This window comes from Cebus imitator, unplaced genomic scaffold (assembly GCF_001604975.1).
Source record: "Cebus imitator isolate Cc_AM_T3 unplaced genomic scaffold, Cebus_imitator-1.0 Scaffold136, whole genome shotgun sequence".
Classification (NCBI taxonomy): Eukaryota; Metazoa; Chordata; class Mammalia; order Primates; family Cebidae; genus Cebus; species Cebus imitator.
Genome location: NW_016107451.1, coordinates 2,714,680 through 2,742,536, shown reverse-complemented (window position 1 = coordinate 2,742,536; position 27,857 = coordinate 2,714,680). Strand labels below are relative to the sequence as shown.

At 48.7% G+C, this 27,857-nt stretch overlaps 2 long non-coding RNA genes across 3 annotated transcripts in view; one reads left to right on the top strand and one right to left on the bottom strand.

Annotated features, from left to right (window-relative positions):
• Window positions 1-734: 734 nt before the first annotated feature.
• LOC119473166 lies at window positions 735-16,283 on the bottom strand. The gene is made up of 2 exons (XR_005202369.1): window positions 16,095-16,283; window positions 735-1,129 (listed from the first exon to the last, which is right to left on the bottom strand). It is a non-coding gene; the product is annotated as an uncharacterized LOC119473166 (long non-coding RNA).
• A 1,843-nt stretch (window positions 16,284-18,126) lies between these two features.
• LOC119473165 overlaps window positions 18,127-27,857 on the top strand; it is a 30,404-nt gene continuing 20,673 nt past the window's right edge. For both annotated transcript variants that reach the window (XR_005202367.1, XR_005202368.1), the window contains exons 1-2: window positions 18,127-18,279; window positions 19,788-19,968. This is a non-coding gene — a long non-coding RNA (uncharacterized LOC119473165). The remainder of the gene's footprint in view (window positions 18,280-19,787; window positions 19,969-27,857) is intronic.

Below are 27,857 nucleotides of genomic sequence, written 5' to 3'. Positions count from 1 at the left end.
GAGGGGAGGGGAGGGGAAGGGAAGGGAGGAAAATCACCAGGTTAAGGTATAGCTGGAGTAGAGTAGTTTCAAATGCTATAATTTTCTCCCACATGTCACATGTGAAGAGAACCATTTGCAAGCTAGAAAGTGTCCAGAGGAGAATGACCAGAGTATTCTATTCCATTGCTCCCTTCCTTCCTTCCTCTTTCCCCACCCATCCACTCATTCAATGGTTTTCTCCTCACTCACTTAGTCATTGTACATCATTGACTTAAATTCCTGTTTCACCTAGAAAAGAGACTCCAGGGAAGGATATGATCTGTAAATCATGGGAAAGACGGGATAAATCTGTTCCTTGCAGGCGCCTGAGCAGAAATGGGATTTTCTGATGGAAGTGACAGGAAGGCATGTGGGGGTCATGGTAGTGGAAGAGTTTTCCAGCCCTGGGTGCCAATGGATGATGGGTTCAGTTTCCCTGTGGGACTTCTCTCTTGGAAGTATGTGATTGGAGGTAGAGAAATGGGGTTTTCAGTGTTGGGTGGCAGGCTGGCTGAGGTTCTTCCTTCATCCCGTGCTCCTATGAGCTCAGGGATCTGCAGCCACCTGGGCCACCGTGGAGGTGGAGAGGAGACCATATAGTTGGGTCCTGTGTCCTCACCTTACAACCAAAGCAGCTCCATTTCTGTTTTATATAATGGGATTCTCCATGCAGTTTATTTTGGAGGGGAGAAAGCCCTGAAAACATTCCATCGCTGCTAAAAAAATTTTTTTAATCCCAAAACTGGGAGCTAATTAAATCCCTGTGAGTCTCGGAAGCAATAATTTCTAGGATTTTGGGACTTAATTTTTTTTTTCCTATAAAAACAAGTCCATTAAAATTACAGCATAACCTTTGTTTTGCACTCCTAAATCCAGATATAATTGAGAGCAAGAGTTAAAGAATCACAAGTGTGGCAGGCAAATGGATTGAGATGTTATTTCGTATTGCTGGTTTTTGTCCTTCATTCCAAGCGTTGGGCGGTACCTTTGTGCTCCCTTGCCTTGGGTGTGGTATTGCTGAAGCTCACTGAAATGAGAAGTCCCCGGGAGACAACTGGTTTTGCAGGCTTTTGTTGTTTGAAAATCTGAGTTTTCTGAGGGGATTGGGCTGGGAGAAAGAAAAGGAGGAATGAGATGGAGTTGTGTGAGTAGGTCCTGGGAAGAACTAGCAGAATCCCTGAGGCTAGTGGCTATGCTCCCCCTTAAGGAGGATAGGCTCCAGGTGCCCAGGTGCCTTTGATCATCCAAAGCTGCAGAGATGTCAGCCTATGGAAGTATTTGGGGTTTAGAGGGGACCATTATGGATTGAAGTCTACAGTGTTTCTCCAACATGAATGTGCTCAGAAATACCTGAGAATCTTGATAAAATACAGTCTGATTCCGTAGGCCTGGTGGGGGGTCCTAAAAGTATGCACTTTTTTTTTTTGAGATGGAGTCTCTCTGTCGCCCAGGCTGGAGTGCAGAGGTGTAATCTTGGCTCACTGCAACCTCTGCTTCCCGGGTTCAAGCAATTCTCCTGCCTCAGCCTCCTGAGTAGCTGGGATTACAGGTGCATGCCACTGTGCCCGGCTAATTTTTGTATTTCTAGTAGAGGTGGGATTTCACCATGTTGATCAGGCTAGTCTTGAATTCCTGACCTCGTGATCCGCCTGCCTCAGTCTCCCAAAGTGTTGTGATTATAGGCGTGAGCCACGGAGCCCAGCCTTAAAATTATGGATTTCCAACAAGCTCTGAGGGACTCTGATGTTTCTGCTCCTGAGACCACACTTCGAGTCGCGAGAAGCTAAAAGGGCCGGTTCCATGTTTTCTGGGCACAACATAAGCCTTGCATTCTTAAAGCAAGGGGGGCCCTTCCAATAATAACAGAACTGGAATTTCCCATCAGCACAGCATAAAGGGATGCACTGTCCGTTTTAATTTTATTTGAAAGAACTTGCAGACTTGAGTTTGTGATTGCAAACACATAGCTGGAGCCCAGGTTGCTCAGGTTAAGTTGTAACTTTATGGGAATTTGAGGGTTATTCACCCTGCCACTCCTCCTGTGCTGCCTCAGGGTTGGATTTAGCAAACAGATTGCATCTGGTCTGCCTTTCCTGGGTTAGAAATTCTCTGGGCTTTGTGTACATTGTTTGGGGTTTTCTGAGAAGCTGGGAATTAGAGGCCTCTTCTCCTTCCTTCCCACTCCTGGGCAGTTTAAGTCCCTAGAGGAGCTGCTTATCTTCATTTCTTTGCCCGGAATTTTATCTGTTCCTTATCTTATCTTTCCTTGAAAGCACAAAATCTACCTTTATGTTCCCCATTCCCAGCCTCAAATCTCAACCTAGGATAAGAGAAAAACCAGGGAGTAACGCAAAAACTCACAGGGCTCCCCTGTTTGATGACTTCTCTTTTCAGGAAGAGAATGGGTGTTAGTGTCAATTCTGCTTGATTACCTTTTCATCTCTACTTCCTTCGCTTACTTAATGCACTGCCTGGGAGGACAAATTATTTTATAAAGAATAGACGAAATGCAATCCCAGCACTTTGGGAGGCTGAGGTGGGTGGATCTCCTAAGGCCAGAAGTTCGACACCAGCCTAGCCAACATGGTGAAACCCCATCTATACTAAAAATGCAAAAAATTAGCCAGGTGTGGTGCTGGGCACCTGTATTCTAGCTACTCGGAAGTCTGAGGCAGGGGAATCGCTGGAACCTGGGAGGCAGAGGTTGTGGTGAGTCGAGATCACCCCACTGCACTCCAGCCTGGGTGACAGAGTGAGACTCTCAAAAAAAAAGAAAAAGAATAGACAAAGGATTACCATTCCCAGGCTAGCCCTCTGTAGCTACAGCCAACGTCAGAAAAAAGTTCTTAAAAGGGCCGGGCGTGGTGGCTCAAGCCTGTAATCCCAGCACTTTGGGAGGTCGAGGCGGGTGGATCACAAGGTCAAGAGATCGAGACCATCCTGGTCAACATGGTGAAACCCCGTCTCTACTAAAAATACAAAACATTAGCTGGGCATGGCGGTGCGTGCCTGTAATCCCAGCTACTCAGGAGGCTGAGGCAGGAGAATTGCCTGAACCCAGGAGGCGGAGGTTGCGGTGAGCCGAGATCGTGCCATTGCACTCCAGCCTGGGTAACATGAGTGAAACTCCGTCTCAAAAAAAAAAAAAAAAAAAAGTTCTTAAAAGGGACTTCACATTCTTTCCATGGAATTCCTGAAAACCCATTTGTAAATGGAGCAATCTGTAAATGTTCCTTGTTTGGGACTTAACGGTATCTTATATTCGCAGAGCACTTTACACTTTCCAAGGGATCTGGCATTAATCCAGCATCTGCTTGTGCTGAGGATGCTGCTCCTGTCATCCCCCAGCAGCCCCTGTGAGGAGGTATCACCATCCCTTCTCCATTTATTCTTCCACAAATATTTAAGCAATGAACCTTCCTGGTTTAAACAAAAGTTGTAGAAACAAAGGTAGACGTGCTGATTGTAAGAAAGAAAAAAGGCCGGGCATGGTGGCTCATGCTTGTAATCCCAGCACTTTGGGAGGCCGAGGTGGGCCGATCACGAGGTCAGGAATTCGAGACCAGCCTGACCAACATGGTGAAACCCCGTCTCTATGAAAAGTACAAAAATTAGCCAGATGTAATGGCTTATGCCTGATATCCCAGCTACTCAGGAGGCTGAGACAGGAGAATTGCTCGAATCTGGGAGGCGAAGGTTGCAGTGAACCAAGATCACACCACTGCACTCCAGCCTGGGCAACAGAGCGAGACTCCATCTCAAAAAAAAAAAAAAAAGGAGTTTAAAAGGATAGAAAGCTGTACCTCTGGCTTCCTCAGCCCTTAACGATGTCCCTCTTAGTACCTAAGGGACAGGAATAGTGATCAATGGGAAGCACTGAGGTGGTGGTAAGGGAGTCTGACCTCCTCAGCTAGGCAAAGCCATGGGAGGAATCTACAGTGAGTCAGTTCTCTGGGAAGTGGGTTGGGTGAATGCTGGAATTTCATCAGTGGTCGGAGCCTGAATGTGCCGGGTCTTGTATGTGAAGAGGTGAGAGATTTAGAGCAATGCCGTGTCTAAGCTTGGAAACTAGATGACAGGCCTTGCCCAGCAGCACTGGCACTGGGAGTTCCAGAGTCAAGCTCAGCTTTTCCATTGACCACCATGGGCCTTGGACCAGAGGCTTCCAGGCCCTAAGCCTCAGTTTTCCCTTCAGGAAAATGGAGTGATTGGACGGGATGCTCTGGTCTTCCCGTGTTGACAGGGGAAATGGCTTTCTTGCCTTTGAAGCTGAATCCGTCTTCTTTAATTTTTCTTTTCTTTTCTTTTCTTTTCAGAGGGAGTTTTGCTCTTGTTGCCAAGGCTGGAGTGCAATGGCATGATCTCGGCTCACTGTAACCTCTGCCTCCTGGGTTCAAGCGATTCTCCTGCCTCAGCCTCCAAAGTAGCTGGGATTACAGGCATGTGCCACCACACCTGGCTAATTTTGTATTTTTGGTAGAGACGGGGTTTCTCCATGTTGGTCAGGCTGGTGTCGAACTCCCGGCCTCAGGTGATCCGTCCGCCTTGGCCTCCCAAAGTGCTGAGATTATAGGCATGAGCCACCAGGCTTGGCTTTTTTTTTTTTTTTTTTTTTTGAGACAGAGTCCCACTCTGTTGCCCAGCCTGGAGTGCAGTGGTGTGATCTTGGCTCACAGCACCTCCACATCGTGGGTTCAAGTGATTTTCCTGCCTCAGCCTCCCAAGTTGCTGGGATTACAGATGTGTGCCACCATGCCTGACTAATTTTTTATTTTTCCAGTAGAGACAGGTTTCACCATGTTGGCCAGGCTGGTCTTGATCTCCTAACCTTGTGATCCACCCATCTTGGCCTCCCAAAGTGGAGCCACCGTGCCCAGCCTGGATCTGTTTTCTTTATGGGGAGTGGAGTGGGAAGCACACGCAGGCACAGTCACACACGGGAGGCCATTCTGCTCTAGGTGCTGGAGACGCAGCAGTGGGCAGCACTGACATAGGTCCTAGCCCTTGCTCTAGGGAGCTCACAGAATGTCAGTAGGACAGACACTGAACAAGGAATTAAATAGTGCTTCACTGAGGTTAGGAGAGAGACCACGATGATGATAAGGAGCCCATATGTGAAGGGCACAAGGGAGTTCCAGGCAGAGGGAGCAGCCATACAAAGGCTGTAGACAGGAGCATGACTGCCATGCTTGGGGAACCGAGAAAGGCTGAGTGGCACAGTGGTGAGGGGAGATGAATAGGCAGTGACTTCTCGCTCACAGTCTGGCTTAGGTACAGAGTCCTGTTTGGAAATGAGAAACAGGACTAGGCGACCCACCTCGGTTTCTTTCTCCCTGTGTAGGGAGGACACACACACACAGACACACACACACAGACACACACACCTTTGGATATAGCCAGGTAGAGGCTGCTGCCCTTCAGCTGAGCTTTGCAGCAGATCATTCAAGTCAGGAAAAAGTCTGTTCTTCTCCCCCCACTCCCACCGGTGGGGGGACTTTGGGGTCTCGCCCAAGGAAAGGAAGCACTGCTTCCTGGTTTATGTTGAGATGGGAAAGACTTGCCCAAGAACAATGGCGTTTTTGCAAAACACCACTTTGTTCTGGTGAGACCAGGAGGTGGTTTCCTTCGGGACCTAGCCTGGTCCCACTGCCCCAGACCTGCCAACCACAACAGCCACATGGCGTTCTCTCTGGGACCAACCTTTCATCTGAGACACTTGCTCACGCACAGCTCTGACTGGCTTAACCCTTTGGGCCCCACCCTGCCCAGGCAGCAGCATCTCAGGGCTCATGCAGATGTCCTTGGAGATCCCAGGACATGCTGGCCAGGGGAGCTAAGGCTGATGGGATGGGGAACCAATCAGACTTAACATGCTATTTTTCCATTCGAAAGGACCTTCTGGAAAAAGGACTCAGACCTATCCTAGGAGTGGCTCAGCTCAAAAAAACCTTTAAAGCAGCAGAGTCAGAAGGTCATACTTTTCTAGGTGGAAAAACTGGGGTGGAGGAAAAAAAAGTGACTTCCTCAAGGCCACACATAGAGTTAGTTGTGGGGCCAAGTCTGGAATCCATGGCTCTGACTCTCAGCTCTTAAACATGTATGTATGTAGGTAATCCCTTCACAATAAGTCAGATACAATGATAAGAAACATCCTTCAAAAGCATGTTCTAAACACTTGTTTGCAGAGTTCTCTGGGAAACAGTTCAATTCCCTGTCACAAAGCAGCATGCAACGCATCTCAGAAGAAGCATGGGTTCTTTCCACGTGCTGTTCTGCCCTAGAGGAAGTTTAAGATTAAGCGAGCAAAGGGAATACAATCTACATTGGAGGGGCAGACAAGCCTGCAGTGGCCTGGAATGTCTGGGGAGAGGTGGGAGGGAGAGGGGTGTGTTGGGAGCTGGGCTGATTGATGTCACAGGCAATAGGGGGTGAGTCCTGTGACCACTCCCATGTTTTTCAGGCCTGCATGCCTGTTCCTCTATGAATCATTAAGTGAACCAATTTAGTGAAACAATCATGTCTGTTCCAATGGGGACATGAAGGGAAAGCAAGTGGGCATATCATTGTATGATCAGAACAGTAAGTTAGAGGTTTGCTTTTTTCTCTCACTGTTGTTGTGACATTCTGCCTGGTGCAGAAATGGATACAGATGGCCAGGTGCGGTGGCTCACACCTGTAATCCCAGCACTTTGGGAGGCCAAGGCAGGCATATCACGAGGTCAAGAGATCAAGACCATCCTGGCCAACACGGTGAAACTCCATCTCTACTAAAAATATAAAATTAGCTAGGTGTGGTGCAGCGTGCCTGTAGTCCCAGCTACTCAGGAGGCTGAGGCAGGAGAATCGCTTGAACCAGGGAGGCGGAGGTTGCAGTGAGCCAAGATCGCGCTACTGCACTCCAGCCTGGGCAACAGAGCGAGACTCTGTCTCAGAAAAAAAAAATGGGTACAGATAAACAGCAGCAGTTTCTCATTCTAATAGAGAGGTGTGTCCATGGTGACCGTGTTGGGGGTAATAGTATGTTCACGGTGTTGGAGGTGTTGCTGACAACTATGTGGTGGTTATAGTGATGGGGGTGTTGGCTGTGGTTGTGGCAGCCTTGGTATTGTTGTAACTATGGTGGTAGTGATACTGATGGTGATGTTTAGTGGTGATGTTGACTGCAGTTATGGTAAGGATGGTGGTGGTGGGTAGTGTGACAATGATGGTGATGGTGAGGGCATAATTATGTTGCTATGGTGACAGTGGTAAAGGTAGGTGATGGTGTTGGCGTTGCAAGTGATAGTTATGGTTTTGATGGTAAAATAACAATTATGTTTGATGGTGTTGAGAATGGGGTTGGTATAAAGATGGTGTAGGTGTTGTTGGTCAAAATGATTTTAATGATGCTTTTTGTTGGTGATAATGGTGGTATTGGTGTTTGTGCTAGTTACAATAACGTCTTTAATGCTATTGATGATATCTGCCTGTCTCAGTAGGTGACATTGATGGAGGTGCCAGTGGCATGAGTGCTAGTGTGAGTGGTGAACTTGATGGTAGTCTTGCTGTCATGGCTGATGGTAGTGGCACCAGAGGTGGTGGCTCCAGTGATAGTGGCGGTAGTAGGGCAGGTGGTGGGAAGTTGGTGATGGGAGCAGTGGAAGAGGCAGAGATGATGACCAGAATGGTGGGGATTACACAAAGAGTGGTACCAGTTCTGGCAGGGACCCTTAGATACCATGAGCCGACTACAAGCTCTCTTCTCTGGAGCTGACAGCGTGTCGGACGTGGGGAAAGTGGCTCACCACATTCCCACAACGCCCTTCTTTCCACCTGCTGCAATCCTGGTGAGAATTAATTATCTGTGCAGGCAGAGATGGCTGTTTTCTGGGGGTCTGTGGGGATGGTGCTGAAAAACAGGTCTGTTGCTGGGAAAGTAGACAGAGAGGGAGGCTCAGGATTGCTGAGCTAGAGGGTGCTTTAGAGGCAGGTCAGCAGGAATGAGGCACGTGAGGGTATGCTGATGGATGGCAGGGGCCACTCTGGGGCTGGGGCGGCAGGGAGGCAGTGGTGGCCGGCGTGCAGGGGCTCACGTAGCTGGCAGAGCCAGAGCTGTACTTCCTGCTGACTCAGCAGAGCAGGCAGGAACTGATTCTTTTCAACTAATGTGTCTTCTCCCCGGATTAGCTCACACAGCTCTGGCTGGGAAAGGGGGAGGGGGGCAGCCTCTCCCATCTCCCCAGGCTTAGGTGCCCTTTGGAGGAGAGGGCAGGCAGACCAAGGGGCCCCAACAGGACCAGTAACTGACTCTCTATGTCCTTGAACTCATTCTCAATGGGATACCATTTTGCTGGCAGGGATCCAGCTCCCCAAATATCAAGGGATCTAGCTGCCCTATCTCCACCAAACCCAGTCCACATGGGAGGGTCTACCCTCCCCATTTCTGCTTCCTAAAAGGTAGCATAGCCTGGGGGTGAAGAGAGTTAACTAGAGTCAGGCTGCCTCATCTCCTTCGCCAGGTTTCCCACGTGTTAGCTGTGTGACTGTCTGCATCTTGGTTTATCATTTGTGAGTTGGGGACTAAGACTGCTGCTCAGAGGCTGCTGTAGGGGCAGATGAGTTAAGCCTACAAAGTGCTTGAACAAGGTCTGGCATGGAGTGGGAATTCAGAAAGTGTTTGCTGTGATTGTTGCTACTGAGTGTCGAATAAATTATACTTTAAGCAAGATTCAGTGGTCTCGCCAGTAAAATGATGAGAATTTCTTAGCATGCATACTTGATATGATAATTAAAAGGGATTAAATGGATGAAAGCCATTTAATCCTGTGCAAAGCAGCACAGCAGTTGTTACTATCCTTGTCATTAGCTCAGGGGCCAACCTCAGCACCCTTTCTGAAGTGAAGTGGGGGGTTTGAGTGTCCTATCAGGATTTGGATCCTTAAGAGTGCTATCTTGTGATTGCTGCCTCTCTGCAAGAGAAGTAATTCCTCGTGAGTGGGAAGATTTGGGCAGATCAGCTGCCCAGTTTGTACCCTCTTGCCCACTACCCCCTGCCATGAGTCCCATGCTCAGGACTCATGCCCTGGATAGGGGTCAAAAGAAAGAGAAGGTTCTGGGAGCATCCTCCTATCCTGAGATTTCTGTAGAATCTTTTTTTCCATTTCTTCATCCCTAGCTGCCTTTTTTTTTTTTTTTTTTTTTTTTTTTTTTTTTTTTTTTTTTTTTTTTTCTTTTTTTTGGCAATGGAGTCTCGCTCCTGTCTCGTGCAGGCTGGAGTGCAGTGGTGCGATCTCGGCTCACTGTAACCTCCGTCTCCCACATTCAAGCAATTCTCCTTCCTCAGCCTCTCAAGTAGCTGAGATTACAGGTGTGTGCCACTACACCTAGCTAATTTTTGTATTTTTAGTAGAGACAGGGTTTCACCATGTTGGCCAGGCAAGTCTTGAACTCTTGACCTCAGGCGATCTACCCGCCTCAGCCTCCCAAAGTGCTGGGATTACAGGCATGAGCTACTGCAACAGGCCCTCCCTTTCTTTCTCTGTCTTCTTTCCCTTCCTTGTTCACTACCCATTCATTCATTCATCTATAGGACATGGAAGTCATGGGATCTGCCCTGGAGAAGCCTTTAAGTTTCCATTCTTAGGGAGAACATGGCTCAGCCTTCAATCAGGGCTTCATTATGTGATTCTGTACATGCAACAGAGGGGTGGGGATGGCACATCCAATGAAAATTCAACTTTCTCTTCATTAAGGAAAACTATCAACAATGATGCTGTGTAGGGACCATAAATCGAGATCTAAACAAAAGAATGACTGTATAACTAGTTGATTGCCTCAAGTGCGAAAGAGATTTAAATGGTACACTTGCATGGATTTGGTTTTTTGTTTCCATTGGTTTGGACTTCAGATGCATATAGTTGAGCACCTCATACTCCCTCCTCTGTGCGAATGTAATTTTTCTCCTTCTTCCCAGAGTGTCATGCTCATTTCTCACTCCTTTACTCACTCCAGGAATCTACTCCAATATGTTTAAAAATGTGTCCTTAAAATGGGTTTGTCATTATACAATATGCATTTGGTTAACAATCAGTCGCACAAGTGCTTCTTGTTTATACTCGCCACGATGTAACACAATGAACTCCTCCACGTACCACTGATGCTCATGATGATCCATTTCCAGTGCTGGGTACCGGATTCAACACATGAATTTTACAAGGCTCCGTGTCCTTGAGTTGCTCACAGGCTGGGAAAATGGACAATTCAGGACAGGGTTGGAACACAAAGGAGTCAGTGATCAGTTCTGCTGGTGCAGGGCGGGGAGGGCTTTCCAAAGGCAGAGCCACCTGAGCAGAGCTTTAAAAGGTGAATAAGAGCTCACTAGGTGTATAGCAGGGAGGAGGAAGTGGGAGGAGGTGCTCCAAGTAGAGGGAACACTATATGAAAAGGGTTGGAAGCACGTAGCGGCTTAGCATGTCTGGGAAACCAAATGATTTTGTTGTGGCTGAGGCAAATGGTATGAAAAGGAAGGGCAAGAGAAAACAGCCGGCATTTGTTGAATTATGATGTGCCAGGCGCTATTCTAAGTGATTAAGTACTGAATTTCTTTTAAGCCACACAACAACCCTAGGCGTTGCGAAAGGAAATTAAATTTTGGGACCCCAAACGCATTTAGTGGAAGGAAAAAGTCAAGCTGGGAACTGAATCACACAAACCTGCCTCCCCTTCTTAGTTCCTAAATAAGATGGCTGGCGGGGCGCGGTGGTGGCTCACGCCTGTAATCCCAGCATTTTGGGAGGCCAAGGTGGCAGATCACCTGGGTCAGGAGTTCAAGACCAGCCTGGCCAACATGGTAAAACGCTATCTCTCCTAAAAATACAAAAATTAGCCAGGTGTGGTGGCAGGCGCCTGTAATCCCACCTACTTGGGAGGCTGAGGCAGGAGAATCACTTGAACCTGGGAGGCGGAGGTTGTAGTGAGCCGAGATCGTGCCACTGCACTCCAGCCTGGGTGACAGGGCAAGACTTCATCTCCAAAAAAAAAAAAAAAGAAGGCTACAAGATGGAAAGCTACCTGCCTCCCCCATATTTTGCTCACAAGGAAATTCCTAGTGAGCTGTTAAAACTTCACAATGGCAATGCATATTGATAGCTTATCTTTACAGGGCAGTCACCCCAGCCCACCAGACGTAAATGCATATCTGATTGTTCCTCTACCCCATTGTGTCTGTGTTATTTTATGGAAAATGCAGATTCCTCCCATTTTTCCTCTGCCCCTTTGTTTATGCCATCTTACGTAAAAAATTCGGATTCACTTACAGGAAAACGGTATACTTCTCAATATCCCACCCTTTCCCCTTTAAATTGGGAGACCTGAAAATCACCTTCAAAGAAAGACATAAACCTGTCTCCTGGGCATGTCCTTAACTTTGGCAAATCAACCTCCTAAAATGATTGAGACTTGTCTCACTATTTTCCTCAATTGACAGAGTGTACTATTATTTCCATTCTGCAGGAAAGAAAACAGAGGCCCAGAGAAGTTAGTAACGTGCTCACAGTTACACAGCTTATAAACGTGTAGGAAAATATCTGTGGTTGTGCACGGGTCTGAGCATGTGTCCCTGTGGGTGTGAGTGTGGGCCTTGGTCTTCCTGCCACCATGGGGCCCCATGGAAGCTGTCAGAGCCCATCAGCCTGGCCTGGTGTGAGGGGCCTGGTCTTGGCCTCAGATGCTAGATGGGCACACATCAAACGCAGCTTGAGTCTGGGACCGGTGGGGCAGAATAATTTAATGAGGATCCAGAAGGGAGGCTGCAGCTGGTGGGGAGTGGGAAGGGGGCCCGTTTCTGCCCAGTGAAGCTTCTGGGCTCCAAAGCCCAGCATCCGGGGTCTGTGTGGGTGTTGGGGAGGGAAGATGGCTGTGCTGGGTGCCTGGCCATGACCCCCTCCTGCCCCATGCAATGGTAGAATGGTATCTAACCTAGGTACGCCCCACCCCTGCCTGGTCACCAACCTAGTCCCCAGGTGTCCTATGGGACTTCGGGGGACTCAGGACACCAAGTCCAGCATTTTCATCTGTAAAGCTGTTCTGACATTTCCATGAGATGAAACACAGAGAAAATCACTTCTAGACCAACTAGTCTAACCCCTCACTTTACAGAGGGGAAACTGAGACTCAGAAAGGGGCAGGGAATTCCCTGAGGTCACCCAGCAAAATTGATTTGGCCCAGGCTTAGAATCAGGTAATTCTTAATTGACATCCAACAACCTTTTCACACTTTTATACTAAGACCAACACACATAAACATTAGCAAAATGCAAGGTCGTTTATTTGATGGCCTCCGCCTCTATGGCCTGGACACTTCCTCCTCCCAGGCCACTCACCTCTGCAGAATGGAGGCCACTTCCCCAGTGCCCACAGCCAGAAGGGCTTTGTGAGGAATGCCAGGGACAGGGCTGACAGAGCATCTCCTCATTCTCCTATGTGTGTGTGTGTGGGGGGGGGGGTTGACCTTTGTGGTGGCCTTAGGTCAGAAAGAGAAATGTGGGGGGACCCAATTTAGTCAGTTTTTCTATATAAGATGTGGGTAGAGAGAGGAGGAATTGGGTCTGGGGTGGGAGAAGGCGTGAAGATGATGTGTTGCGTGAAGATAGTGGCCCTGGCCAGGACACAGTTGTGACGGGCACAGGAAAAGCTTGTCCTTGTCCTTGGGATCTTGGGCAGCACACACACTGTCCTGTCATATCTAGCAGTCACAGTGTGAAAGATTTGTTTTCTGGGAGGTTCCTATGACAAATGTTCATTCATGGCAAGAACCTTTCACGGGTCTTAGGCTACCTACAGCATCAGGATTGGACTCCTCAGCTCCACCTGCAAGCCTTCTCCAGATTCTAGGGTCTAGACTCCAGAGTCCAGAACCTTAGGCTGCAAATTCAAGGTCTACTGCTAAACCTAGTCCACAATGCAGGCTTTTTTTTTTTTCTGGTTGCCACAGGATGGACAGATTTTTTCTTTTCTTTTTTTTTTAGACAGAGTCTCACTCTGTTGCCCAGGCTGGAGTGGTGCAGTGGCACGATCTTGGCTCACTGCAACCTCCGCCTCTTGGTTCAAGTGATTCTTCTGCCTCAACTCCCCAGTAGCTGGGACTACAGGTGCATGCCACCATGCCCAGCTAATTTTTGTATTTTTTTTTTTTTTTGAGACGGAGTTTCACTCTTGTTACCCAGGCTGGAGTGCAATGGCGCGATCTCGGCTCACCGCAACCTCCGCCTCCTGGGTTCAGGCAATTCTCCTGCCTCAGCCTCCTGAGTAGCTGGGATTACAGGCACGCGCCACCATGCCCAGCTAATGTTTTGTATTTTTAGTAGAGACGGGGTTTCACCATGTTGACCGGGATGGTCTCGATCTCTCGACCTCGTGATCCACCCGCCTCAGCCTCCCAAAGTGCTGGGATTACAGGCTTGAGCCACCGCGCCTGGCCTAATTTTTGTATTTTTAGTAGAGACGGTTTCACTATATTGGCCAGGTTTGTCTCGAACTCCTGACCTCCTGATCTGCCCTCCTCGGCCTCTCAAAGTGCTGGGATTACAGGCATGAGCCACCAAACCCAGTGTTTTTTTGTTGTTGTTGTTGAGGCAGCGTTCACTCTGTTGGCCAGACTAGAGTTCAGTGGCGTGATCAGATCACAGCTCACTGTGGCCTCAAAGTCCTGGACTCAAGGAATCCTCTCACCTTAGCCTTCTGAGTACCTGAGACCACAGGTGTGTGCCACCACACCTGGCTAATTTTTATTTTATATTTTTAGTAGAGAGGAGGTCTTGTTATGTTGCCCAGGCTGGTCTTGAACTCCTGGGCTCAAGTGATCCTCCCTCCTTGGCCTCCCACAGTACTGGGATTATAGGTGACAAATACTCTTGAATGTAAAAGCTTTCGACAGGACATGGGCTCTCCTGTTAGAAACAAACATCACTAGTCCCTATTAACCCAAAATGCCCTCCATTTTTACTCATCTAGATCACCTTCCTGGCACCTGAAAGCACTTAAATTTGGGACCTTTGAGTCTGAGCTCCTTGAGAGACCCAGGTCCTTGTATTTTACATGCCATCAGCCAGCATGCAGCAGATACTTGATAAATGTTTGCTGAGTGCTTGACTCTAACTGGCCTCATCTATTCCTTCACCCTACCCTCCACTTCCAACCACATTTCAACTGTTCTCTGAAATATTTTTCTCTCTGCCTCAAAAGCTTCTTTGTGAATTCCTATTCACCCCTCAAGACCCAGCTTAAGTGGCCTCCCCTCTGGTCCACTTGTCTGCTTCCCTCACAGTGCTCCTCTATTAGAAGACTTTGACAGCTCCCTTCTTCATGGACTAGGTTTTGAGATTGGCTGTATTTGATATGTACATAGTGTTTCAGTCACCGAGAAAGACTTAGTTGGCGCCAGGCGCGGTGGCTCAAGCCTGTAATCCCAGCACTTTGGGAGGCCGAGGCGGGTGGATCACGAGGTCAAGAGATCGAGACCATCCCGGTCAACATGGTGAAACCCCGTCTCTACTAAAAACACAAAACATTAGCTGGGCATGGTGGCGCGTGCCTGTAATCCCAGCTACTCAGGAGGCTGGGGCAGGAGAATTGCCTGAACCCGGGAGGCGGAGGTTGCGGTGAGCCGAGATCGCGCCATTGCACTCCAGCCTGGGTAACAAGAGTGAAACTCCGTCTCAAAAAAAAAAAAAAAAAAAAAAAAAAAAAAAAAAAAAAAGAAAGACTTAGTTGGCTTAACTGGCCCATCTCAAAGTGTCATGCAGAAGCCTGAGTTAGCTAGCTCACGAACCTCGGTAAACCCCATTAGCAGCTCTGGGTCTCTGTCCCCAAATCCTGATGCCTCAATCCTCATCTTCACTTGGGTGTAGGAAGAGGCCTCATGACTCAGGGTCTGGCCCATGGAGTGAGGAGAGTCCCTAAACGGGCTCCAGGCAGAAGATAAATATTAGTGAACAAGCTGGGACCAGCCCTGCTGCCAGCCTGGCCCAGACACTCTTGGCCCATGACTTGACATTTTCTGGGGCTACCTGCTGAGCTTGGCCAAGGTGATGTGGGGCGGGTTGCCCAGGCCTGTGGAGAGCTGTTGGCAGAATGCACTCTCCAGGGCTGCAGACGGCAGTGCCAGGGAACACCCACACAATGCCTCACTGGTTCCAATGCACCCCCTCTTAAAGGCTCCATGTGCACCCCCACTCCATGGTCCAGCCTTATCTGTTCAGAGCCCCTATCAGGGTCAGCTTATCTCTTTTGCATCAAGAGGGTGGGTACATGTGAGTGTGGGAGTCAGGGAACATGGGTGTGTGTTATGGCGTGTGTGTGAGTAGATCTGTGAGTATGAGGATTGTATGGGAATGAGTGTATGTGTGTGTGCATATGTGACTCTCTGTCCATGTATGTGTGTGTGTGTGTATGTGTGTGTGTGAAGGGTGAATGTCTGTGGGTATGCTCATGGGTTCGTGGGTTTGTGTGTGTATGTTAATGGGTATGCTTGTGGGTTTGCATGTGAGAGTCTATGAGTAAACTCCGTGGTTTGTGGATGTGTATACATGTGACTCGGTGTGACAACAAAGGTGTGGATGTCAGTCTTGGTTCTGCCATTTCATAACTCTTGAAAACTTAAACAAATCCCTTCCCTTTCTTTTTTCATAAAATAGAATGGACAGGACAAGACAAGACGATCTTTTAAGTCTCCTTCCAGCTTTGATACACAACAATTGGTTTGGGGGTTGTGTACAAGTGTGTGAAGGCTGTGTGTGCACCTGTGCATGCGTGTGAGAGAGCATCAGGGTGGTGCTGTGCGAAACACATGGCTTGGAATTTGGATTCCACATTTATCAGCTATGTGGTCTCAGATTAGCCCCTTCCCCTCTCTGAGCCTTCCCTCTGCTGATAGGGCTAATGATTCCTATAAGGCTGCTTTGAAATCTAAGAAATATTGTTTGGGAAGTGCCTAGCCCAGAATCTGGCTCAGCTCCCTCTCTGAGATGTGTGTGTGTGTGTGTGTGTGTGTGTGTGTGTGTATATGTGTTCCCACATACACACACGTGGGTACTCACGGGCACATGCTCCACTGTGCCAGTTGGTCCAGAGTACAGGGTAAGTGCCTAGATCATTCCTGCCTTCTGGGGTTTCTAACTTCTGTCTGTGCTGGGAACACAGTCACCCAGGAGAGAGAGCCTTGAGAGGACAGTCTCCCAACTACCTGTCTGGACCCACGTGGTCCTGAGGCCTCCCTGCTGCTCCAGACTGGCTGTCACATGGGTGCAGTGGCCTGGAAAGGAGGATTGGGGTGGGCAAGAGACAGGCTCCCAAATCCGATTAGTGCCCACCCGCCATCCGGAGTGTTAGAGACTAAAGAGATTCTTCTTAAAGGGTCAACTGCAAGTCTGGGATGGTGGCTGAGCTGATCTTGGGACTCCAGGCCCCTCTAGAACAACGTCTCAGGATGGGAGCCAGGAGCAGACAGGGCCTTGAGCTCAGAGAGCTCCCAGCCTGATGGAGAGAGCTGGAAGAGTCAGTCTAGCTCTGTGGCTGCCTGTGGTCTCAGGGCAGGAGGGCTTCAACTCTGGGCCTGGAAAAAGGAGGGGCAGAGGCTTGAGGGACTGGTAGAGACTGGGGAGAGAAGAAAGAGGGCATTCTAAGTAGGAAGATTAGCATGGGCAAAGTGGGAAGACTGGCCTGAGAAACTAACGTGACTGTGTGTGCGCTTCTATGTGTACTAGGGAGAGGGTGCCCTAGGGGCCTTGGAGAACATAAAATCCAACTTTTCATTTTATTGGTGAGGAAGCTGAGGCTAGAGAAGGAAGGGACGTTTCTCTGGTCAGAGTGAGGTCCTGACTGACTCCAGCTCAAGTCTAAGGTCTGCCTCCAGTTCCTGGGCTCTAAAGAGAGGCTGTCAAGCTGAGCTGCAGAGCCCCTCCTCCCCTCTTTTTGCTGATCCCATAGTGATCTTGGTGAAGCAGAGCAGAGGCTTAGCGGTGATGTCTGCCTTTAGACCAATGCGAGGGTCTAGGGCTGGACCCTGTATCCCTGTTCAGGGGTCTCAAACAAACCTGGAGTGGCTGCTTACACTTGGGCCTGATCCACAAGGGCATGTCCCAAGCCCAGACTCTGGATACCCAAAGAAGAACCCAACACTGAACCCCACGCTGGCTGGGCTCCAACACCCACACTAGCGAAAGCCCAAACCACTGACCCTGAGAGAACTCACAGCTGGGCTCTGAACACAAAGAAAAGGTCCCAGCACCCGGCTGAGCTTCCACTGCAGGCTCGGTACTGGGTCGCCACAACGCCATCCAGAAACTCCGCGAAGAACCCAGCATCCAAATAAGAGCACCCAGGTCCCAGCACACACCCTGAACACGAAGAGGAGATACCAACACCCCAACAGGGTCCATTTGGATCGGCTTCCAATCCAGACCCAGAACATCCTGATTCTATGCCTACAATGGACTCAGATGTGGGGCCCACACCGGGAATGGCTCAGGAGGCCTCCCACCTTCCCATCCAGCTTCATTGAGGCTTATCCAGAGAGGTCTTCCAAGTTCCAAGACTTTTTCTTCAGAAATGCTTGATCATAGATCGGGATGACTGTGACTGGGGAAGGGGGCAGGAGGCCAGGCCTGTTCCCTTTGGGGGAAAGGGGAGGGGGATCCAGTTTGCAGGGCTGGGGTGGGAGAGGGCAGGCGAGGTGTGCGCCCCGACCCCTTCCACCAGGCGCGGGAGCTGGGGCGGAAGCTGTGCACCCTCGGAGGCCCTGCTCTCCCGGCACCGCGGGCCCCTAAACAGCCCGCGGGGCGCTGGGCGCGGGGCCAGGAAATCCGGCGCCGGCCCTTGAAGCGCACCCGGGCCGGGCGGGGGCGGGCTGGGCGCTGGCACCACGGCCGCCTGTAGAGCAACGTGACTGCGCGGGCTCGGGTCCCCACCGGGACAAGGCGGCCTCTGTGCGGACCCAGCTGATTCCTCTCCGGCTGCAAATCCCTTCCGGCTGACAGCCCTGCCGGCTGGGACCAGGCGTGGGAACGGGGAGCGGGGCTGGGGGCGAGGTGGGCGCGGAGGAGGGGAGCCCATTGGCAGGAGGCCCCCCGGGAGGCCACCTGCTCTGTACATCCAGGGTGGCAAGGGCTACCGTTGCGGACAGGGAAGCCGAGGCCAGGAGAGGTCGAATCTAGTTCAAGTCGCTCAACCTGTTTCTTGGTTAAAGCCAGAGTTCTGAATTAACTCTGTATTTGTTGTTGAGAGGTAGGTGGTATTATTACCATCAATTTATAAATAACGGACTCTGAGCCTCAGAGTTGAAGCCGCCTGCCCAACGTCCTAAGACAAGAAGGGAGTGAGGCTGGGACTGGAGTCCAGGACTGCCCACTCCAAACATGGGGGCCAGGCCGTCCCAGCAAACCCCTGACCCCAGGTACTCAGTGGACACACAGCCGGAGGCTGGGCATGGGCCTAAGTCACAGGGTCCCCCTGCTCAAGGCCTTGTGTCTGGTTGGCTCAGTGTGGTGGGCCCGGGGAATGAGTTGCGTTAATCTCCTGGAGGACAGAAGTGGGGCTGAAGGAGGGAGATGGGGTGAGGGTGGAGGTGCCAGGTGGCTGGACAGAGGACTGGAGGGCAATGCGTCTGGGAAATGACTTTCAAGAAGCCCCTCTGCCCTCCGCATGCAGCTGGGGACGAAGCTGGAACCCCAGAGGCTAGAGATAGAGCCATGAGGTGGGCTGGGGAACCATCCAGCATCCAGCAACCAGCCTCACCCTGGCCTCCGGGGAACACGATGGGTCCGATGAATTCTGCGGAATTAAAAAATGGGGACTTCTCAGCAGGGAAAGAGCTCAGCTGGTTCCCGGACTGTCTGGCTTCTGTCCTGACTCCCACAACTGGGGCAGCTTGGGACTTTTTTCCATTCCTTGCCCAAGATTTGACCTAGACAAGGAGTGTGGGGGCTCAAGGGAGGAGGGAGGATGGCAGGGGCATGGGGGCAACTGCTGAGTGGGCACGTGACTGCCTGCTATGCGTGTGCCTGTGTCTGCACAAGATGAATATCTTTGTGATGCTTTTACACACATGTGCCTCTGAGAATGGTCGTGGTGGCTCTGGCAGGGTGGGTGTATTGTATCTGTGGGTGCTGTTCGTGTCTGAGCACTTTGACCCTGTCAGGATCTGCGTTATCTCTCTGGGTCTGTGTGTTTGTGGCTAAACCTGTATCTGTGAGTCTTTGTGTGTGTCTGTTTCCGCCCCCAACAGAGCCCTGAATGCCATTTTGCTGCCTGAATGTGCAGAGGAATGTGGGGGGGACATGGGAGAGGGGAGCACATGTCCTGGGCTGCTGGCCTGTTGGTTATGGAAATCTACTGAGGCCTCCTGGAAGCTGGGCAGCCCAGGCCAGGCCCAGAGCCAGGCTCTGCAGATTTTGCCCTTCCAGGCTCCTCCCATCCCTTCTCTGCGGGGCTGGGGACCTGCTGAGATGGGTTCTTGGTGGAGCAGAGAGCACTGCCTCCCTCCCACCACTCCCCAGATGGTTTGCCAGGCCTGGTGGTGGGGAGGGGAGTGAGGGGATGAGATTAGTTTCCTCTGAAGTCCTTCCCAGCCCTGACATTCTCTCCATTCTGTGACTGTTAAAGGGATTTAAAAAGGCAACTTTACCACCATTTTGGGGGATTGTGAAAGCAGTGGGGTCTCGGACTGTCAGAGCAAGAAGGGCTCCTAAAGATGATCTAGTCTCACCCCCTCTATCTTACGGATGAGGGCACAGGCCCACAGTGAGGGGTCTGGATCTCCCAGTCACCTTTTGGAAGGGCAAGAACCGTGTCATCAGGCCTGCCGTCTCCCCATCGCCACGGGCTCGTCCCCCATCATACTGCGTGACCTACCCTGCACAGAGGAAGAGGCTTTTGAGAAGGCCTTGGAGGATGGGAGCATTTCAACACATGGAGGTGGGGTTGAGGCTCTGGGTGGCAAGAAGACACGGGTGAAGGTGTGAAAGTGGGCAGCTGAAGGGTGCAGTCAGGATGGAGCGTAGGAAGGCACCAAGTGAACACACTGGGTCCTAGGACTGAAACAGTGTGTCTGAGCTGTATGAGGGTCCTCGCAGGCAGGTGTGGACTTTATCCTATAGGTGAGTCTGGTAAGAGGTAAAATTGCCATGTAGCCGAGTGGTTTAGGGCACATGAGCTGCAGTTGAATCAGATTACCTTGTATTCCAATCCCAGCTCTAAGACTTAGCAGGTTACTTAAACTCTCCATAACTCACTTTTCTCATCATTGGAATGAAGGGAGTAGGCCATGCCCGGTGGCTTGCATCTATAATCCCAGCACTTTGGGAGGCCAAGACAATAGCTTGAGTTCAGGAGTTTGAGATCAACCTGGACAAAATAGTGAGACCCTGTCTTTATTAAGAAAAAAAAAAAAAAAAATGGAGGTAATGATGGTATTTCACTCCCATGGTTGTCATGAGAAAGAAATGAGAATATAGGCAAAGCCCTCAATGCCCGATCCTGGCCAGTGCTCAGTAATAGCTGTGATGCACCTGGCGGTGAGGTCTGTATTTAAGGCTAGTCCGGAGGGACAGAGAGAAGTCAGGGATACCGGGAGGAGTCCACAAGAATCATGTTGATGAGATGCCATGATGAGGTCCATGACGCTGTCCCCTGGGTTAACTGGCTGGAGTCCTCAGCAGGGCTGCAGGAAGGTGGGCAGAACCCCTCACTGAGCGGTCTTGAGTTTGTCCCTGGGTGAACAGCACCTGAAAAACCATTTTCAGAGGAGGATTGGTGGAATGGGGAGGGAACTGGGGAGAAAAGGTTCTCAGCTTCTGACAGCAGGAGGGTAGCGGGGTGGGGCCCAGGAGAGAGATTAGGGAAGTGTAGGTTGCTCACTGCTTGTGGTGCTGGAGGCTGCTGGTTTGGGAGAGGTCATGCACGAAGCGAAGAGAGAGGAAAGGGGCTCCCACAACCCAGGGAACCCCTTCTGAGCCAGAGCCTTGGGAGAAGCAGCAGCCACAGGGGCTGAGGAAACTGAGGCAAGCTGCGGTCAGAGAAGGTGAGGGAAGAGTGTGCTTCAAGGAGGGAGCAGTGAAGAGACCCCCGTCAGGGGAAACAGCAGGACAAGGAGGTCGAGGTGGAGGAAAAGGAGCAGAGAGGCAGTCGGCTTTGGCATTGAAGAGGCCACCTGTGTAGAATCCGATTTGCAGAAGAGGGAACAGAACCCAAGCTATGGCTAGGTGAGGGATTAATTAAAGGGATGGGGAAGTGGAGGCAGAGGCAGGTGTTCTGTGACTGCTCAGAAGCTTGGCTGAGGAGAAGGGGAATGACTTGTGGCAGCCAGACAGGGGAGGTTTGGAGCCTTCTGGGGACAGGGTGACGGGTGATATTCTCATATTTCCGGTGGAGAAACTGAGGCTCAGGGGTTAAGAAGCTTGTGCAAAGTCATGATAAATTATTGAGGGAGGGCAGCTCAAGCTCTCTGACTCTTAATGTAGTAATTTCCTAAATGGACAATTGAAATAGTATAATACACACACACACACACACACACACACACACACACACACGGATATTAGTTCTGATCACAGAAGTAAAACATGTTCATGGGAGAAATCTAGAAACAGATGCAATAGTGTAAGGGAAAAACACATAAATCACCTGTAATTCTGCTACACAGAGATAAGCATTTTTACCATTGTGTGTCATGACTTTCTACTGTTTTCCTCTGCCAGTATACATAAATACACACTGGGATCATGTTGTACAAACTGTTTTATAAATCCCTTGCTTCATTTAGCAACATAGCATAAATGCTTTTCCATAAGAATAAATATCCCTTGAGAATTATTTTTTTCTCTTTTAGCTCATAGTCTAGGCAGGAAGATAAGACTCACAGATGGGATCCTGCAGTAAGCAGTTGAGCACAATTAATGAGGTGGCGAGAAAGTGCCTGGATCCCTGGACTGGGAGCACAGTGAGCTGGCTCTTTGGCTCCTGACTTGGCCACTGATTAGTTATGTGGCTTTTAGCACTCATAACATATTTGGGCCTTAGAACCCCAAATATCTCCAAAGGGTTATCAATGAGTCTCTGAAGGCCAGCTGTCATCATGGCAAAAGGGTTGAAGGCGAGTCTCAGAAAATGAAACCATGCCGGGCACGGTGGCTTATGCCCATAATCTCAGCACTTTGGGAGGCTGAGGCAAGTGGATCACCTGAGGTCAGGAGTTCAAGACCAGCCTGGCCAACCCGGTGAAACCCCGTCTCTGAAATACAAAAATTAGCTGGGCATGGTGGACCATGCCTGTAGTCTCAGCTACTTGGGAGGCCGAGGCAAGAAAATCACTTGAACCCAGGAGGCGGAGGTTGCAATGAGTCAAGATCACACCACAGCACTCCAGCCTGGGCAACAGAATGAAACTCTGTCTCAAAAAAACCCAACAACAACAACAAAAAGAAAATGAAACCACATTATCATCATGATTCTTGGGTCAATTTCTTCATCAGAAACTTGGGAAGCGTATTTACCTATCCTGCCTGCCAGGGTTGGTGATAATCAAATCAGATTATTTATTTATTTATTTATTTATTTTTTAGACAGAGTCTCACTCTGTCACCCAGGCTGGGGTGCAGTGGCACGATCTCAGCTCACTGCAGCCTCTGTCTCTGGGGTTCCAGCGATTCTCCTGCCTCAGCCTGCTGAGTAGCTGGGATTACAGGTGAATTCCCGACCTCAGGTGATCCACCTGCCTTGGCCTCCCAAAGTGCTAGGATTACCGATGTGAGCCACCATGCCAGCCTTAGGTTAATTATGATGATGCCTACAAACAACTAATATTTGGATAATGTTTTGCTGTTTACCCACATTATCTCACTTAATCATTCCAACAATCCTGTGGGCTAGGTAGTGTTTTTGTACTCTATTTTTCTGGATAAGGGAACCATGGCTTGGAGAGGTGGGGTCACTTGTTCAAGGTCAAAGATAGTGGTAGAGTTGGGGTTGAAGCCTAGGTCTCCTTGTTACTAAAGCCATGAATCTTTGCACTATGCCACTGTGATGTGTTCTGCAGGCCTGCAGAGGAGAGGGAAAAGAGGAAAATTTAAAAAAGTAGAATGCCAAGCTGCTTCATCCTTGGTTTAGCTGTTGTTGTCCCAGGTACCAATATCTGTGGGGAGTTGCCACCCCCTGGTGTTCTGTGTGTGATATTTCCTGGAAGGGAGGAGAGCCAGCAATCTGTCTGCCCCAGTAGAGAAGTCGGGTGGGATGAGCTCAGAATAATCCCAGCTTGTCCTTTTAGAGTCAGGGCGGGGGTGGGGGAGCGGTAGTCAGTGCATATTTCACCCAACAGTTCTCAGTAGAAGCTTGGTATACTTTAGGCCCCACTTGCTCCTTATCCTCACTAGGGTGCCCTTGCGCAGGGTTAGCAGCCAACTGACAATATTTTATTTCTGACTCAAGTGCTAGGTTGGAAGGGTGTTACATCATAATTATTTTCTAAACTCTACATTAATGTTTCATTTGCACTTCTGTATCGGGGATACAACTCAATACAAAAACATGGGATTTTTAGCAATGCTTAGGGAATAATTTTTACTCTGGGCTGAAAAAATTTGTCACTGGCATAGCATCAAATGGCAGAGTGGCACAGCTAGCACCTGAAGATGTGTACTTTAAAGTAGGTTTTCACCTGTTATCTCATTTTACAGTACCATAGCCTTCCGAGGAAGGTATTTATTTTCATTTTACACATGAGAAAATAGGCTCAAGATTCCCCCCACCCCCTCTACCCAACTGGTTGAAGTCAGGGAACTTTCCAAGACCCCACACTGCCCCCTTGTGGCAGTCCTCATGGCTGACTCAGTAAATAGGCCATAGTGGCATGCCCAAATGAGATCGATGTTGCCTCCAAAATCTAATATGTTGGGCTTCTTTCTTTGTGATGGGAGATGCCAGATGCAACAACTATCCTTAATCTTGCAAGAGATATTTTCGTGTTCACCTTATAAAGGATACTTTGATGTACTAGAGACCATTGGAAGCAAAACATGTCACTAAGGTGGTAGGTTCCTCGGGTTTGGTTTGGGATTTGTTTCCTATCATCTGTTACACACCTGTCTTACCAGCGTGCCTAGGGTATCAAGTAGTACTCACCCTGTCCAATCACTATGATTTTATCAGTGTAGTAGGCCAGCATGATCTCCCATGAAACGGTGAAATGATTAGGTCATAGCAGGCTAGATTTTGATAGAGGGCTGGAGAGTTGATATAGCTTTGAGCGAAAAAAGTGAAGGTGTAAGGCCGGGCGCGGTGGCTCACGCCTGTAATCCCAGCACTTTGGGAGGCCGAGGCGGGTGGATCACGAGGTCAAGAGATCAAGACCATCCTGGTCAACATGGTGAAACCCCGTCTCTACTAAAAATACAAAAACTTAGCTGGGCATGGTGGCGCGTGCCTGTAGTCCCAGCTGCTCAGGAGGCTGAGGCAGGAGAATTGCCTGAACCCGGGAGGCGGAGGTTGCGGTGAGCCAAGATCGCGCCATTGCACTCCAGCCTGGATAACAAGAGCGAAACTCCGTCTCAAAAAAAAAAAAAGTGAAGGTGTATTGCTAACTCCATGAGGTTCTGCTTTTAGAGGTCCCCACTGACTGGCATTCCTAGATCTCTGTCTTTGGATATGTTGTTTTATAGTATACCAAGGAAGTTTTGACCTTTCTCCTTAATGTAATGTAGGCCACCTTTAAGTCCAAGTTTCAGTTAGCCAGCCCAGTAAGCTGCTACAGCCACTCTCAGTTTCTTGAGATAACATATCTGTGTCAATGAATTCAGTGCAATAAAAATTACAGTTTTCTTTCTCAGGTATAATACACTCTTGGAATCCACTTCGATAAATATTTCCCAGCCTCACAAAACATACACTGACAAAAACTTGCGATTCTTTGGGTGTTTTTGATATCTATTCTTTTTTTTTTTTTTTTTTGAGACAGAGTCTTGCTTTGTCACTCAGGCTGGAGTCCAGTGGCATGATCTTGGCTCACTATAACCTCTGTCTCCAGGTTCAGGCAGTTCTCCTGCCTCCAAGTAGCTAGGATTACAGGTGCCCGCCATACAAATACAAAACACCCGGCTAATTTTTGTATTTTTAGTAGAGATGGAGTTTTGCCATGGTGGCCAGGCTGGTCTCAAACTCCTGACCTCAGGTGATCTGCTTGCCTTGGCCTCCCAAAGTGCTGGGAATACAGGTATGAGCCAATGCACCTGGCCCCTTGTTCTTTCTTAATTTGTGTAAATTTAAGGTTGTATAAGTGTAGTTTTATTACGTGGATAGTTTGACTCGTGGTAACATCTGGGCTTTTAGTGTATCCATCACCCAAATAGTGTACATTGTACCCATTAAGTAATTTCTCATCCCCCACCCTCCTCCCACCCCTCCATCCAACGTCTATCATTCCACACTCTATGCCCATGTGCACACATTATTTAGCTCCCACTTATAAGTGAGAACATGTGGTATTCAACTGTTTCAGAGTTGTTTCACTTAGGATAATAGCTTCTAGTTCTATCCATTTTACTGCAATAGACATGATTTCATTCTTTTTTATGGCTGCACAGTATTCCATTGTGTATATATGCCACATTTCCCTTTTTTTTAAAAAAAAAAAAAAAAAAAAAAAAAAGACAGGGTTTCACCATGTTGGTCAGTCTGGTCTTGAACTCCCGACCTCAGGTGATCCGCCCGCCTTGGCCTCCAAAGTGCTTGGATTACAAGTGTGAGCCACCACACCTGGCTGCCACATTTTCTTTATTAAATCATCCATTTGGTTCCTATTCTGAGTCACACTTTGTAGTCCTGTAGTCCTTCTCTTTCTCTTTGGATCTATTGCAATTTGAGTATTATTATGTGTCTGGAAGCAATGATAGATCATGTGCATGGATTTTGAAAACCGTCAGGATGCTTCTTCAAGGTGACTACCTCTAGCAAGATAACTATAGAATCCTCAGGAAAGGGGCAGCTAACACCTTCAGATGAGAGGAAGGGCTGCTTATTATGGCAAAGAGGACTAGACTATAATTTGGGGGTCCAAGAGAGTTTAAATCTACCCAAATACCTCTATTACAGTTCTCAGAATCTGTTTTTTTCTATCAACAATATAACTTCATATTTAAAAAGCAAGCCTGTGAATTTAATTTATATGTAATTTGGTCAACCACAGGAACAGATTCTGGTTTTCAGAAGTCTAGGCTTTGCACTACAAAAAATAAAGGATTCCCTCAAGCTGGTCATGTTTTCTGGATTCCTACTTATGTAGCCAGCCGAGAATTTAAAGCTCCGACCTTGCCATTTTATTTTTCCAACATGCTCAGAGGAAGCCAGCCCTTCCCACAGTCTTTGTATTCCTTATTTCTATAATAATGTTCTTTTTTAAATCTTTTTTTTTTTTTTTTAAGACAGAGTCTTGCTCTGTCACCCAGGCTGGAGTGTAGTGGCGTGATCTCAGCTCACTGCAACCTCTGCCTCTTGGGTTCAAGTAATTCTCTACCTCAGCCTCCCAAATAGTTGGGTTTACAGGCGTGTGCCACCATGCCTAGCTAATTTTTGTATTTTTTTAGTAGAGACAGGGTGTTCACCATTTTGGCCAGGCTGGTCTTGAACTCCTGACCTTGTGATCCACACTCCCGGCCTCCCAATGTGCTGGGATTACAGGCATGAGCCACCACGCCCGGCCTTTAAATCTATTTTTTTATCCCTCCTTTTTTTTGCCAACCAAGAAACAGCACTGAGATTTCTATGATAATGTTCTATTACTATAGCTACTTAGTTTTAAGTAGTTTATTAAGGTAATTTTACACAGTATTTTAAATAATATAAGCAAACCATCATGTGAAGTCAGGTGTGAAATTTTTCTCTTGTGGCATCATGTCAGAGCTCAAAAACTTCTAGACTTTAGAAGACTTTGGATTAAGTTGCTTATTACTAGCCTTGTCATTGATAGGCCCTTAATTATAGCCAGTTATAGGTAATAATTTAAGTAACGGCATTAATGTTGCATGTCATGGACTAGCAGTGTCCCCTTTTCCAATATGGATATGACAGCCACATATCATAAGAGGACATGAACAGATCTGAGTGATGCCAGGGGTGGGTTTTGTCAAACCCAGTTTAGCTGCGTCCTGAGATGTGCTCACGTCGCCTGCAACAGTGCCCCACCTTTTGTTCAATGGAGATCCCTGTTGCCGCCCCTCCCCCACTCTCCGTGCCTCATCTCCTAACACCACCAGGGTGTGTTTCAGGGTGTAGCATTCAGTACAAACTGTTGGTAAGCTGGTCTCCACAACCACGTAGCTGCCTGGGCCTTCGTGTGAAATTCAGGGTTGCACCATCATGCATTTGCTTTCTTTTCTCCCTGCTTCACTTCTCTTTCCCCCTCACTCTTGCCCTGGGATCATATTTTCCAAGAAAGATTTAGCATGTAAACTTTGCCTCAGGTTCTCTTTTATAAGGGACCTGGGCTAAGACAGAACTCTAGAAGGGCAGTGACTGGCCCCAAAGCGGGTACTTTTTGTTTTGTTCGGTTTTGTTTTTGTTTGTTGTTGTTGTTGAAAGCAACAGAAATAGCTTAAGATAAAAAGGAGAGAATTTTTTTTTTTTTAGGGGAATGTAATTCAAAGAATCAAAGAAAAGACTGAATGAATCTATAGATAAGATGGGAACCAGCTGGGCGCGGTGGCTCAAGCCTGTAATCCCAGCACTTTGGGAGGCCAAGGCGGGTGGATCACGAGGTCAAGAGATCGAGACAATCCTGGTCAACATGGTGAAACCCCGTCTCTACTAAAAATACAAAA